At 41.0% G+C, this 13,441-nt stretch overlaps 1 protein-coding gene across 1 annotated transcript in view; it reads left to right on the forward strand.

Annotated features, from left to right (window-relative positions):
* Positions 1-13,441, forward strand: part of LOC124385134 (NACHT, LRR and PYD domains-containing protein 4E-like) — a 205,458-nt gene that overhangs the window by 169,267 nt on the left and 22,750 nt on the right. The gene's annotated exons all lie outside the window — the stretch shown is intronic.

The raw sequence follows: 13,441 nt of genomic DNA on the forward strand, positions 1-13,441 counted from the left end.
GGTGCAGTTCCTCTTTGTATGCTGACTTGTTGTTCTTGCTGATGAAACCCACCACCGTCATGTCATCTGCAAACTTGACGATGTGGTTCGAGCTGTGCATTGCTACACAGTCATGAGTCAGCAGCAGTGGGTTAAGCACACAGCCCTGAGGGGCCCCAGTGCTCAGTGCTGAGGGATAATTGTGTTGAATGCTGAGCTGAGGTCAATGAACAGCATTCATACATACTTGTTCTTATTGTCCAAGTGGGTGAGGGCCAAATGGAGGGTTGTGGAGATAGCGTCATCCATGGAGTGGTTTGGACGATACGTGAACTGCATGGGGTCCAGTGAGGGTGAAAGCTGGGTCTTAATGTGCCTCATGATGAGCCTCTCAAAGCACTTCATCAAGATTTGTGTAAGCACGACATGTCGATAGTCATTGAGGCAGGAAAAAGAAAAGACCCCAGCACGGAGGTTGTAACACGGGTGTCAGAAAGCGCTCATCTAATTTACTAGATGAAAACACTTTCTGCTCATAAGCCGGCCAAGTTATATTGCTCGGCGGATTCTTCCTCCTGCGATGAGCGCATGCAGCTCCGCCTCTCTTCCTTTGAGGAGGGGCGGGGGGAGGCGTTCTCTGCAGTACCGAAGCCGAGGAGCTTGCGGAGGTTGTAACGCGTGCCGTTGCCAAGCTCAATATAACTTGGTGGGCGGAAAGAACATGGTTATGAGGCGATCCCGCGGGTTAAATAGACACTTGCCAACTATCTCTCTCCCAAAATCGCCTCCTCCCTTAAGACCCCGACATTACCCATGAAGCCCCTACACAATACATCAGTGCTCGTGGGTAAAGCCTATGCTTCGGCAGATCAAGCCACTGCGTCCCTGCACACTATGGCGGTGTTGCAGGCATATCTGGCTGACCTGCTGCATGAGTTGGATGTGGGAGCTGCTCTCAGAGCCACTAAAGATACCACTAGGGCCATTGGATGGTCTATGGCTGCCCTGGTGTCCACAGAAAGGCACCTGTGGATCACTCTGTCAAAGATGTCTGACAGTGACAGGGCCATACTGCTGGATGCCCCACTGACCCCTTCTGGCATCTTCGGAGTCTCCGTTACCTTGGTGGTCGAAATGTTTTAGGAGAATAAGAAACAGGTGGCGGCGTTCCAGTGGTACCTCCCATGCCACTCACAGGGGGCTGCTTGGTGGGTGGGAGGTGCAGAAACGCAGCATCGTGACTCGCTCTCTCCCCTCTGAGGACTGTCCTCTTCAACAGGAAGGCTTCGACGAAAAGGTACCGACATGGGACTTTCTGGTGATCCGGCTGTGAAGGGTTCGCCGCACAGCTCTATCCGGTGCCTGCCCTGTCCCGGCCCCCTCAGGGACCTGGTCTGTTAACCCTACCACCCTCGGTGCTTCAGGGCACGGCCAGCTCCAGCAAGCTCTCACCTTGGTTTCCACCCGGCATTGTTGTGGTCCATCTCAGGGTGCTGCCCCGGCTCTAGGCACACTGGAGGTCAGTCTCAGGAGACTAATACCCTTTAGGCACTTTCTGGCAGCTTGCAAAGCTCTTCCAGATGTGTTTGAGTGGGTCCTGCACACTGTAGAGCGAGGCTACTCGATTCAGTTTGGGTCTCCCCAGCCCTGTTTTCACTGGGTTCTTCCCACCCTGGTGGGAAGCAAGAAGGTTCTGGTCATGGAACAGAATGTAAACACTCTCCTGAGGAAGGAGGCCATCGAGGTGGTCCCTCCATCAGAACGAGAGTCCGGGTTCTATTCTATATACTTCATATTTCCCAAAAAGGATAGAGGGTTGCGTCCTATCTTAGATCTACGTCAGGTGAATCGCTCTGTAATGAGACACAGGTTCAAGATGCTGACTCTCAAGCAGGTGGTGCTTCAAATCAGATCTAAAGACTGGTTTGTCACGGTAGATTTAAACTATGCATACTTTCATGTATCCATCCTACCTTCTCACAGGAAGTTCCTGAGGTTTGCTTTCGGGTTCTTTCGTTTGGCCTTGCGCTTTCACCCTGTACCTTCACAAAATGTGTGTCTGGTTCATCTGATGTCTCAGGTGAAGTAGTCCAAAGTAGTCCAATATCCAGGCAGACAGATGATGGTCCAGTCCCATGTACACCATCTTATCCCTCAGGAGCGCAGGTTGGATGGTGTTAAAAGCACTAAAGAAATCAAAAAACATGACTATCACAGTGCTCCCAGCTTTTTCCAGGTGTGAAATAGCCCGATTTAGGAGGAAGATGACTGCGTCTTACACTCCAATGCCAGGTTGGTAGGCAAACTGAAGTGGATCCATTGATGGGCTCACCAGAGGTTGGAGATGAGTGAGCACCAGCCTCTTTATTGTCTTCATCAGATGTGAGGTCAGTGCTACTGGTCAGTAGTCCCCAAAGTTTTTTGGGCACGATGTCTTTGTTACAGGCACCACGCAGAATGTTTTCCAAAGCTGTTGCACCTTCCCCCGCTTAAGGGCTCATGTCAAACCTGGTGTGTGTGTGTGTGTGTGAACATGCTTTACTATATTCAAACATACACTGAGGGAAAAAAACGTGTGTGTAAGTGTGTGTGTGTGTGTGTGTCGGTAACTCACCTCCTGGAACTGCTGCTGTAGGACATCATTATATTGAAAAATAGCACCATGAAGCGATAACCTACACACAAACACACACACACACACACACACACACACACACACACACACGCACACACACAGAGTACAATTTAGACTCAGAATGCCATGGTTTGATACACCACCCTAGACAGGGTCCTACACATGTCCGTGGTAAGGGTTAAGGGCCTTGCTCAAGGGCCCCAAGAGAGGCAGCTTGGAGATACTGGGATTAGGGGAGTAGGATTATATACATCTCATCAGCGATATCATAATTGTTATTTTAACAATAATGTGCTATTTCTCACACACACACACACACACACACACACACACACACACACACACACACACACACATCATGTGATGAAGTCTCGTAGATCAGACACGTGTGTGTGTGTGTGTGCACATTTAGAACATTTAGTTATTTCACTGCATAATTCATAATCAGGGGCAGAAAATGTATATTATATTCTTTCATATGTTTTAATTAATATCACACAAAAAGTGCTGCTTTTTTCCACAAAAATCAGAACGATTATAAAAGTGATATTGATTTTATACACCAGTTTAATAAATAAGAGATTAGAATATAAGAAATAAGAGTTAATATTAAGAGATTTATGTTTTAGACACCACGTTGCCTGTTTTTGCTCGATTTCACCAACAAAAATAATCCAAACAAATCCACAGCACTGTTTTGTGTCTCTGAACAACATGATGGTGTTTCGTTCCTGAATGAATCACTCGTTTAAATGATTCGGTTCAATCGCAATGACTCACTTTTAACAGTGACGTGCTGCCACCTACTGGCGGTTTTAATTTCACATTTAAAGTATCTTCTATTTTTATGATCTTAAATATCAGTATTTTATAATTAAAATATTAAAAGATCATTGCTGCATTTGTAAGTGCAGGGTAAATCATTACATGTTCCTCTGAGCATTAAACAGTGTGTAAAGACATCTAAATACACTTCAGATGCAGCTTCTGTTTCTGCTGCATTCAAACATAAATTTTGTTCTTACTGATTTAATGTGTTTGGTAACAGACAAAATGTGTTATTATTCTTAACTGATTAAATGTAAGAATTTGACTCTAAAGATGATGCACACTTTTAGAGAAAATGGATTTATAAATGTGAAAAAGGCCCATAAAATGTGAAAAGCCCTGATTTAGGATTAGTGCACATATAGCTCATGTTAAACGCTGTTAAATGTCCAAAATCTCAATTTATTTACTTTATTTATTAATAATTATATAATTATTAAAATTTAACTACAAATAATAGTTTTCTTCCTCACACATATGATACATTATTAAAAACAGACAATAAATATCACAATTTTACCCTAAAAACCAGCATTAAATCTTTTTTAATCATTAATATTTCTGCATTGAGTTTATATGAATAATAATTGATATTTAATTGTTCTCCGTTAGCTTAGCATAGTCTCCCCTGACTATAGCGACTAACTCCTGACAGGATTTTGATCTTTTTTTCCACTTTTACCACCCAAATCATTTCTAGTATATTTCTACAGTCTGAATGATCTCATTTCATACGGGTTTTTATTGTAAAATAATAAAGATATCAAAATATTTACCTCAGAAACGAACAGGCGGGAAAAATAATGCTGGACGATTCTGAATGCAGCAGGACTTTTTCTTCTCCTGCGTGTCTAATGGTGTATTTATGTAGTAGCGCCACCGCCTGGTGGGAGAAAATATCAGCATTATCCATTTCTATAATTCAGCATATTTGTAGGAACAATACATCCATTTTTAAAACAAAACCATTTGTAACATTTCCCATAATAATTATGTGATTTGGAAGAAACACACACATTGACTTATTAGCGTTAGCATGCTATTTCCAACACCACGTGGTCTCCATCCTTAGCATGACTAGCGTGATGTACGAGTTCAACTCTGAACAAACTTTCAAACTCACTTCAACAACTCATTAATGCTCGGAACAACGATATCCACATTTCAGCCTTTTCCAAACCTCAACAATAAATTCAACATTGAGTTGATGTATTTATTACCTGGTGGGGAAAATATTAGCATTAAGAATCACAGGACACCGAAATGCTGCTGCTGCTTCACCAGCGTGTGTGGAATGTGTGTGAAATGCGCCCCCTTCTGGTGAACACTCATACATATCGCTGTATGTAAGGAAGATCAATCAGCATCAACTCAAATCATACACTACATACATACATACATACATACATACATACATACACAACTCAAATCATACACACTATGCAGTAGTATGGAAGCATAGAGGAGACACATCCCATTTCAAATACAATCTTCAACATAATAATGAATTTCCCGATTTACATTTACATTTTACATTAGCATATCTGCAAAGTTTGAAGCATAAGTAAAATTACTTTTATATAATTTACATTTGTCATTTCCAACAGTAGTTTTAATATGTACATTTCATACACATTAACACTTTATAAGTTGCAAATTTACAATGAAAATTAAAAAATACCCAAATTGATTTGATGTGTAAATTCTCCAAGCAGGAATGGTACCAAAATGATCTGTAATGCATTTAGACTCACGGTTAGGACACACAGAATCACATTTTCATCATGACACCATGTGATATTTGTAGCAAAATTCTGTATTTCAAAATGCGTTCTCAGCCAAAGGTACAGCAAAAAGGTAGATGTTTTACTACTGAACCCTTGAAGGTGGTGGAAGATCAAGGTGAATCCACAGAGAGCTTGGATGGAGAGAGAATTGTTTTATTGTGGGAAGTAAAAAAGCATGACAAATAAGTGGTGAAAAATAAGAAAAGAACATTTTCCCACAGACGTCAGCAGATTGTGGAGCAAAGGCCCAGGATTGCAGAATTTAAGAATCAATGGTCAGCTCTTTTTCAGCAGAGTAACGCCAGTAAACGTGTTATGAAGTGTTTTTATTTTAGTCTGAATTTCTTTTTTGTAGTAATAAACTGAACAAATTGCTGTGTTTTGTTTGTTTGAATGCAGGTGAATGCAGAGTTCATGCGGATCATTACAAAGCCACTGCAGTCAACGTTCCTCTCTCAGCTGGAAGCTTCTCAGATAAACTGATCCAAATCTTTTAAAGGTAAAGGAGGAGTGAAGGGGCAGATGATTAAAACCACCAGGAGATCACAGACTCTGTTAGTAGACATACAAGCAGCATAATTTTTTTTTTGTGTGTAGTTATTGTGCAGCTTTCTGTGTTTGGCTAAAATCTGAATTTATTTTCCATCTGCTGTAGTGTGACAACAGGAACATCAAGAGATGGTTATCCTGAAAGACTCTGTTATCTAGATAGATAGATATATACAACTTTATTGTCATTGTATAGAACAGGTACATCAAGGAAATGCAGTTTTAGCATCTAACAGAAGTGCAAAAAGTAGCAATTATGCAAATTAACAAGTGCAGATAAATATGTAAGTATGTGTACAGCATGTAAATATACATACAAACCTGATTTCAAAAAAGTTGGGACACTGTACAAATTGTAAATAAAAAAGAAATGCAATAATTTACAAATCTCATAAACTTATATTTGATTCACAATAGAATATAGAAACATATCCAATGTTGAAAGTGAGACATTTTGAAATGTCATGCCAAATATTGGCTCATTTTGGATTTCATGAGAGCTACACATTACAAAAAAAAGTTGGGACAGGTAGCAATAAGAGGCCGGAAAAGTTAACGTACATATAAGGAACAGCAGGAGGACCAGTTGCAACTTATTAGGTCATTTGGCAACATGATTGGGTATAAAAAGAGCCTCTCAGAGTGGCAGTGTCTCTCAGAAGTCAAGATGGGCAGAGGATCACCAATTCCCCCAATGCTGCGGTGAAAAATATTACAGCAATATCAGAACGGAGTTTCTCAGAGAAAAATTGCAAGAGTTTGAAGTTATCATCATCTACAGTGCATCATATCATCCAAAGATTCAGGAACAATCTCTGTGTGTAAGGGTCAAGGCCGGAAAACCATACTGGATGCCCGTGATCTTCGGGCCCTGCATCACATACAGGAATGCTACTGTAATGGAAATCACAACATGGGCTCAGGAATACTTCCAGAAAACATTGTTGGTGAACACAATCCGTGCTTCTGGTGACGTAGCTTCCTGTGTTTGACTTGTTTGCCGCGAGTTCCGTGTTTGTATTTCTCTCGCTGTTTTCAAACAAGTCAGGTTTATTTGTATAACGCTTTTCACAACAAACATTGTCTCAAAGCAGCTTTACACAAATCAACAGTGAAGGTAAATGGTGTGCATTTTTTCCTGATGAGCAGCCGTGGCGACTGTGGCAAGGAAAAGTATCTTAGATGTAATGAGGAAGAAACCTTGAGAGGAACCAGACTCAAAAGGGGAACCCATCCTCATCTGGGTGACAGTTTGATCATAAATCTTCAACAATACAGAACACTGGAGAGTGAGAACTAAAATGAGTAATTTTCTTTCTACAGTCTTATACAGTCTATATGGTTAGTAGCTCCAAGTTTTATCTTCTATAGTCTTCTCCATACCAGAGCCTTTAAACACTCCAGGAAGTCCAATGTCAAACTCCACACATATAGCGGGATCCAGTTGGCACTGGTACGTCTCTAGATGGTTCGGGATGTTTGCAGGCATCTACTTTTTCAAAGTCCGTAATCATCATGAGGTGGGACGTGACTGGGGCTGGAGCAACCTCAGGGTGTCTCGGGATGGGGAGAGAAAGAGAAGCAGTGGAGAGAAATTAGCGTAGCTGCTGTTCATGATATTAACAGCACAAGTTGATAATGTGCATGTGATCAGATGTTCTGGAGCACAAGGTTATGATATGTGATGTGTGTTATGTGTAGGCTTTGCTAAAAAGATATGTTTTTAATCTGCACTTAAACTGGGTGAGTGTGTCTGAGCCCCGAACACTGTCAGGAAGACTATTCCAGAGTTTAGGAGCTAAATGTGAGAATGTTCTACCACCTTTAGTGCACTTTGCTATTCTAGGAACTACTAGAGGCCCAGAGTTTTGAGATCTCAGGGAGCGTGACGAATTGTAGCATGTTAAAAGACTGGATAGATACATGGGAGCCAAACCATTTAGTGCTTTATAAGTAAGAAGTAGTAGTTTAAAGTCTATTCGAAACTTAACAGGAAGCCAGTGTAGGGACGATAAGATTGGGGTTATATGATCATATTTTCTTGACCTTGTAAGAACTCTTGCTGCCGCACTCTGAACTAACTGAAGCTTGTTTATTAAATTAAGTTCATTAATTAAACAAACTTCACTATTTACCTGTCCTTTTTTCCTCTTTTAATAATCCTAAATTGTTTTTGTCTTCCTGACTTGTGCCTGAAGTTAGTTAACTCGACTATCACTAGTGTTGACTATATTCATTGACTCTTACTCTATCATGTCTCTGTATCTTAACTCTGTTTGTGATTATGAGCACTATGCCAGTTGTGTGTCTGCCTTTGAGCACAGGTAAGGACTCGTTCGAGTTGCAAACGGTGGAGTTGGAGATGGAGGCTTTGGAGAAACAGATTCGTGAGCTGTATGCAAAGCATGCCCAGCTGCGAGAGCGGAAAGCGGCGCTGGAAACATCCCGGGCGGAAGCAAGCCATATCTAAACATGAGCAGCATATTTAAATCCAGAAGCGCAGCCGAATCAAAATTTGAAGTTCTTTTGGAAAACTGGGACACCATGTCATCGGGACTAAAGAGGACAAGGACAACCCAAGTTGTTATCAGCGCTCAGTTCAGAAGCCTGCATCTCTGATGGTATGGGGTTGCATGAGTGCGTGTGGCATGGGCAGCTTACACATCTGGAAAGGCACCATCAATGCTGAAAGGTATATCCAAATTGTAGAACAACATATGCTCTCATCCAGATGTTGTCTTTCAGGGAAGATCTTGCATTTTCCACATACTGCATCACTTACAACATCATGGCATAGAAGAAGGATCTGGGTACTGAAATGGCCAGCCTGCAGTCCAGATCTTTCACCCATAGAAAACATTTGGAGCATCATAAAGATGAAGGAAACCTAAGACAGTTGAGCAACTAGAAGCCTGTATAAGACAAGAATGGGAAAATATTCCTATTCCTAAAGTTGAGCAACTTGTCTTCTCAGTCCCCAGATGTTTGCAAACTGTTATAAAAAGAAGAGGGGACGCCACACAGTGGTAAACATGGCCTTGTCCCAACTCTTTTGAGATGTGTTGATGCCATGTAATTAAAAATAAATCTTATTTTCCCTAAAATGATACATTTTCTCCTTTTAAACATTTGATATGTCATCTATGTTGTATTCTGAATAAAATATTGACATTTGAAACTTTCAAAACATTGCATTCTGTTTTTATTCACAATTTTCACGAGTCCCAACTTTTTTGGAATCGGGTTTGCATAAACATGAACACAAATTACATGCTATGAAAATACTATAAATAAGTACTGTTACTGAAATATCAGTTCTGCATTAACATTATAGTGATTTAGTTTCATCTTTCCTGTAATGCTGACATTTACAGAAAATTAGCATTTTCTCTGGCCTAATATACAAATACATGAGGTACAACTTCTAGTTATCTTTAATAAAAGAATAAAAACAAAATAGTGACATTACAGAAATGTAATAGATTTATGGAATTATGGTTACCCCTCATAATAGTTTTTGTTGAGAATCAAGTAAAGGTTTAAAAATTATATATATATATATATATATATATATATATATATATATATATATATATATATATCTCCTAAAATCCTAAATTCTGTAAATCAAAAGTGTTAATCTTAGTTAACTTCTTTCTGCTGAATGTACTCTTCCTCATCCTGGACCATTTTTGAAAAGAGGTTGTATTGTGAAGTTTAGATTTGTCATTTTCATTTGTTTTATATTAAAGATCTCATTCCACTGCTTTCTCCTGAATACAGTTTCCTCCTGATTCCTTTTAAAATATATATATTGTGTATTCTGGTAATATGTAGTAAATAATTCACAACTGATCTGATAAGGTGTTCAATTGCTATTGCATAATATTATTGGTGTCTTCCTATATATATATATATATATATATAAACAAAGACAAAGAAAAACTGCCAAACAAGTTCAAAGTACAGCAACTTCACAGAACTTTATAGCCTACATGTACTGTCATATCATCTCGAGTGGTTGATAAGTTTAATTAAAGTTTATTGAAGGAACATGAACAAAGGTGAACGTGAACATTTTAGAACATATGGAGATTAAATCTCCAGCTCCGGCGCGCGCTGCACATTACTCTCGGGCTGATTCGGGTTTGACTGCGGCAGTGTCGGTAAATCATCAGCTGCTGCTCCGGGCAGGGAAACTCAACTATCCGACCCGAATACAGCAAACAGAACCGGGCCGAGGGGAAAGTCTGCTGCAGGTACAAATCTTACTGGAACTGACAGAGTGCATTTGTGAACTGAGACACTTCCTTTTCCGGTTTGTGTGTAGTATAATATTTTTATATTATTATTTAGTTTCGCACTTCTCAAACTCCCACACGAACATGTTCATTATTGATACAAACTATTCAATTGTGTGTGTGTGTGTGTGTGTGTGTGTGTGTCCTGACTCCAACACCTGAATTCCTGCTCTGTGGAATAAAGAAGTCAAAGTGAAAGTAAAATCGCCATTTTATGAAGAAATGCAGTAAAACATTTCCAGAATTTACATACACAGTAAGTGTGTAAATCTAAAGCTAGAAGATGTGAATGTTATGAATCTACACTGGATGAAGAACAGTTCAGGTGATTTTTCCTGAAGTTGGATCTTCTACAGTTTCCTGTAGGACTTGATTTCCTGGAAGTGAACCGTGTGATGATCCAGTATTAGATGGAACACACCCATGTTGGAGTGAAGTAAATATGTGTCCTGCAGTGTTTCTCTCTTTAAGGATCTTTATTTCAAACTCTCCTCCTTTTTCCCAAATGAAGCTCTGGAGCATGAAAGTGTTTTATTGGGGAAAATCGTGATTTGTTTTCAGATCGTGTTCCTGCAAACAGCCGTCACTAAACACATCATGACTTTCAGGAGACAGGTTCTGATGTTCCTCGACTCGGCGGAAAATCCGCTCCATATCTCCTTTGGTGTGAAAGATGAAGGGAGAATGTAGATGGTGGATGGAAGCAGGGCAGCATGCGGGCTTGGGAATGTGCTGATATCAGGCACAAGCGGCAAATTTCCCAAATTAATTTTCAGAGAATGTAAACATTCAAAGCTCTGTTTCAACCCTGCAGAAGAATGTGGAGAAGGAAGCACATTACAGCCATCAAGGTGTAGGTTAGAGTCTCTGAATCAGAACTGCATCACAGTGAACACATTCACAGCGTTTAAGGTTTAGAGACGAGCATGCGCATTACGTGTTGGTGAAACTACTGGTGTTTGTGTGTTTGGGGTATAAATGGACTGCTGTTTGTTTAATCAATATATTTATTACTTATTTTAATATGTTAATGATTTTTAATTGTTTGTTGTTATATTCTTTGTTAGTGTAAGAATTGTGCATCGATACTAAAGTGAGATTATTTCTCTAATAACATTCAAGGACACCGACGAGCTCTTTCCAACTTTATTCTTTTCTTTTTTAATCCCTGTGCTCCTCTGCACACCCCAAGAGCACCTGCTTGCTCACATCCTCCTTCAAAATCCAAGTCAATCCAGAAATATACTATTTTCAGTGTCAAAATATAGGGTACAATATTTCCTAAATTCAAAGCAACATACATTTTCACTCCTGCATTAGGGAGAGGCATTGTGTAATTTTTTCCTGTTTGGAATTACATAGTTTTAAAATCTTGTTTATGATATTAATTTAATAAATAAATTCCAATAATTGACTGATCAATTTCTCTCTCTCTCTCTCTCTCTCTCTCTCTCTCTCTCTCTCTCTCTCTCTCTCTCTCTCTGTAGGTGTACAGGTTCCTCTTTAGCAGTATAAATGTCCTCCAGAATGAATGGGTCTGTGAAACAGGACATAAAGAAATTTGAGAGGTGAGTGAAGGTGTATCAACAGCTCCTGTGGCAGACTGTACTTCCTTAATTGACATAGAACATCCTCTGCTGGGCCTTTTTCAGAATCAAGTTTATGTTGGATTCCCATTTCAGGTCTTGGGAAATGGTAGTGCCCAGAAACTTGAAGTTCGGTTCAATTCAATTCAACGCTTTTAACAATGAACATTGTCTCAAAGCAGCTTTACACAGATAATGTGGTGATTAAAAGTGAATGTTCTTTATAAGTATGTTTGTCCCTGATGGCGACTGTGGCAAGTTCTCCACAGGTGACACAGGGATGTTGGATATTGTAAGGGGAAGTAGTGTTGAAGGGTGTTTTCAAAAGTCCACTATCATCTCCACAGTTTACAGTGTGTTTAGCTCAAGATTGTTCTGACTGCACCATAGCGCCAGCTGGTTCACCTCCTGCTCATATGCAGACTCGACGCCATCTTGGATGAGTCCAATGAGCCTGGTGTCATCTGCAATTTTTAGGAGTTTGACAGTTGGGTCACTTGATATGCATCATTCGTATAAAGGGAGAATAGCAGTGGGGAAAGGACACATCCCTGAGGAGCACCAGTGCTGACTGTCCGAATACCGGAGGTAACACCTCCCAGTCTCACCTGTTGTTTCCTGCCTGTCAGGAGCTGGTGATCTATTGACAGATGGCAGTGGGTATAGTGAGGTTTAGGAGTTTGGACTGGAGAATTAGAAATGTTCTTACATTCACCAACTGTCAGGGTGCGAGTGAAACAGGAGGCGGAATGAAGCCCACTGGGGACGTCTGGAGCGGAGTGATATCCAGCCTGGAGACCGGAGACCTAGTGACTCACTCGGTGGAGACTGGGAGCAGAAAAACGTCCTCGGTGGTGTCTAGAGGCCGAGCAATGCCCACTGTGGAATCCAGAGGCTGTGTGCCATCCACGGCGGAGTTTAAAGCCTGTGCGACGCCCACGACGGACATAAGGAATGCAGTGACACTTCCGCCGGGGCTGTGAGCTGTGACGACGCCTTTGGAGGAACTCGGAGTGCCTTGTCATCCTCCGGGAGACCTGGTGGAGAGACATCGCCCGGAGAGGGACTCAGAGGCGCGACTTCGCCTTTGAACGGTTTAGGAGGTGTGGCTTCGCCTTCAGGAGGTTTGTTATTCTGTCAGGGTGTGAGTAAAACAGGAGGCGGAAGCCAGAATACAGCTCACCCAGGTTTAATGACAAGATTGAGGGAGAGAGATACACACAAGCACACTCACTCACACACGGCAGTCCTTAGGTTGAGAGAGTCCAAGGTGCGCTTGGGGAGAAGTGTAGCGGTTTCGAGATGCACGGGGAGGAGAAGCGCAGCCGGTACCGGATAGTAGAGTCCGAATGGAACGGACAGCATAGAGTACTGCATGCAACAGTAAACACTTACAGCAGTACGTAACGTCCAACACATTCAAGGTCCAGGGAGGGCGGAGGCATGAGAGACACAGAAGGGGGCGTGGCAGGTGGATCCCTGACACCAACACTAAACAGATAAGATTCTGATGTGTATCTGTGAAAAGTGACGAGTGAAGAGTTGAATTCAGCAGCTTTGTCTCCAGATGTTCAAAACCAGCTGATTATTAAGCTACTGAGCAACACGTCTAACCCCAAGTTGTCCCTGTAGCTGGATAAAGTATGAAGGTTAAAGAATGGGATCAGTGTTAATAAGAACATCATCAGATTTTAACTCCAGTTTCATTATTCAGTGTTGCTGCAGAACAGTAATAATGATGCAGTGGTTGTGTGTGTTTAGTCTGATTCAGGGTAA

Source organism: Silurus meridionalis, chromosome 4 (genome assembly GCF_014805685.1).
Source record: "Silurus meridionalis isolate SWU-2019-XX chromosome 4, ASM1480568v1, whole genome shotgun sequence".
In the NCBI taxonomy this organism is placed as follows: domain Eukaryota; kingdom Metazoa; phylum Chordata; class Actinopteri; order Siluriformes; family Siluridae; genus Silurus; species Silurus meridionalis.